The following is a 2,936-nucleotide window of genomic DNA, read 5'->3' as shown; positions in this document are numbered from 1 at the left end:
TTAGTGTTTCATAGCCTATAGTTGGGTGTTGTCATTATTAAATTCATGTCACGTTATATTTGCTGTCACTGAGCTGACACTCAAGAGATCCACGTGGATGGCAAACTATTACTGTGATGGAGGGATAGCACCAGTTGTGAAGACATTTAGAATAAAAAAAAGCAAATAAACAAATCAACCTAATGATGTCACTAGAGGAAATATCAGTGTGATTGATCCCTCAGCCAGTGTCAGGACTGATTGTGTTCTTGTATTAGATAATGAAATGGGCAAAGCTCCTTTCTTCTACAAATGAACAAGACAACATAAAAGAAATGTCCAAATAATTTCAGTGAAACATAGCAGCTTTACAATGATTGAAAGCTGAACTTTCAAAAATAGAACCCCCTCGCTTGTCGACCACACAGCTGCACATGTTGAGCCAATCGGGTCACTGTGATGTCAGCACCACTCATAGAAGGGCAGGGATCATCACAGTTTGGCTCTGTTTGGGAGCACAGCCATATTATCATGGGTCATTGCATAACCTTCTGCTGTAAGTATGCAAGGCAAATACAAATGAACATGACATGCTATTTTTAAAATTATGTCATGCAAAAAAAAAAAAAAAACTAAATTGTGCCAAAACAGGAGGATGTCTGGCCATCTTGTGTTAATGCTCATCTGTATCACATCCACCATTGTTCAGACAGGAAGGAAAGTATGATCTTGGTGCACAAGAAGGAAGGAAGAATGAGAGATTATGACATAGTTAATCTGATAGGGAAGAGCAGTGCTTATGTTCATTCATAATGTATAGGCACTGTTATCTGGCCTACAGTTAAAGTAGATGTACTCTCGGTTTGACATGATCAACTGTATATATTCATCAGAGTATTAGAGGATGAAAGGCCAAGTGAAAGGGAGACAGAGAGAAAGTGGAGGCAAGCAAAAGGCCATATTCAGAGAGAGATAACACACTCTGTTGGGGGAGTTTGAGTGTGAGGATGGAGCATCTGCTCCTGCCCACTGGGCCTCCCAGCTAGCACAAGCAAACACTCACACTCTTACGCACACACGTACAACTACATGCACACTCAGAACCAAACTGCTGCTGATTCTAATGAGGCCAAGGCCTGCTGGGCAGCAGAATGGCTGTTCCAGCCTGTCTCGGGCTCTCTGATTCCTGTCCCAAAGCTCCTCACACGTCATCCACTGTTTCTCACCACACACGCTGGTTTACACTCAACTGTTTGCCCCCAGCACTGACGCTACAGAGTAGCCTCACATTATTAGACAAGATAATGATGTTCTAGATTAAAGCTGAATAAGCAAGAGAGGAAAGGCATTCTTTAGTTTCTTTCATTTCATTTTTGTGGTGTAATCATTTTATTGCACTTATAACTTACAAACATGAAACATTTCAAATTTTGTCTTAACTACATTTAATTTAATTGTAATAGTGTAACTGTTAAAATAACATGGAGGCTAGATGCTATAATGCTATAAACATCTTACAGTGTAGAATAATTGCTTTCTTTTTTCTTTTGTACAATTGGGTAAAGACACAGAAGCTACACATTTAAATAAACAATTTACTACTGCATAAAGATTTATCAGATCTGTCAGATTTAAAGTTATATTCCCCTTTTGATACCAACAAGATTTATGGGTGGCATAGCTCTGTGCTCTGCACAGTATATTTTATTGGTACAGCGGAGTCTGCTGTTCCCACCCAGCTGAGGCGAAGAGAATGACAAGGCAGCAGGGGATGTTGTGAACACCTCTGTGCATTACAACCCCCTGGTGATGATCTTCACCATCATCTGTAAAGATGAAGAAACATTTTTGTTACTGTACCAACTCCTAAATTGAGCTAAACTGTCCAGCAGCTTTCCATAATAACACACGACCTAAAGATATCTGAGCACATAAAGGTTCAATGTATAATATTTAGAGAGATCTATTACCAGAAATGAAATAGAGTATTCATAAATATGCTGTCATTAGTGTGTAATCACCAGGCAATACCAACTGTTGCATTTTCTTAATCTTAGAATAAGCCTTTTAAATCCAAGGGGCAAGTCTCCTTTCACAGAGGCAGCTACAGTAGCCCAAAATGGACAAACCAAACAGGGAATCACGTTTTATAGGTGACGGCACACTACCCTCTTTTGTGTAACTTATAATACTCTAAGAGTTCTTCTTTTATTGTGACCTGACTCAGCCTTAAAGCAGGACATCATAATCCACTAAAGGATAATTTTGCAGAGATTCTGCTGTAATGTATCATTATCATTTAATAACGTAATATTTGATATTTCTGGTTGTGAAAACTGTATTACTTGCACATACAATGTTTTTACTAGACCGCATGACAGCAGTCAGCTTTTGCAGAGGGTTGCAGGCTTGGCTATTTTTAAAGTGATGATAAAAACAGAAAAAAGGGACTTGGAATGTCAGTGTGGTAAAGAACAGGAGGGGACAAAGTCATCAAAAATATCCCTAAGGAGTCATCTCATCCTTTATTTCAAACCCTGTAGCTAAACTAATATAGTGAAACGATCTGAAATGGCCCTTTATTTCTCACCTCATCTTCTGGGTGTATGCATTTGTGTGACTATATGTGTGCATGCCTGCCCATGAGTGCACCCCTGTGCCTGATCACTGTGAGATCATTGTGAGAAGATGAGCTAAAATGGGGCCCTTTTGGTTTTAGCATTTTGCCCAAAAATACCCTTTCAAAGGGAAATTAAACTTGGCTTACCTCAGTGAAACACAACACTGAAATGCTGATTGACATCTGATTATATTACTTACAATACCTATTCCATGCTGTATTTGTGATATCCAATTCATCAGAGATCGTTTAAAGCAATTCAAGCTAATTGGTTGTTACTTTTTTATTTCAGTTTTGAAAAGTGGAAGGAAACATCCATCCATCTATCATTTACTGC

This window comes from Mastacembelus armatus, chromosome 1, assembly GCF_900324485.2.
Source record: "Mastacembelus armatus chromosome 1, fMasArm1.2, whole genome shotgun sequence".
NCBI lineage: Eukaryota > Metazoa > Chordata > Actinopteri > Synbranchiformes > Mastacembelidae > Mastacembelus > Mastacembelus armatus.
The sequence above is the reverse complement of the archived record's forward strand: the minus strand, read 5'-3'. Positions refer to the sequence as shown.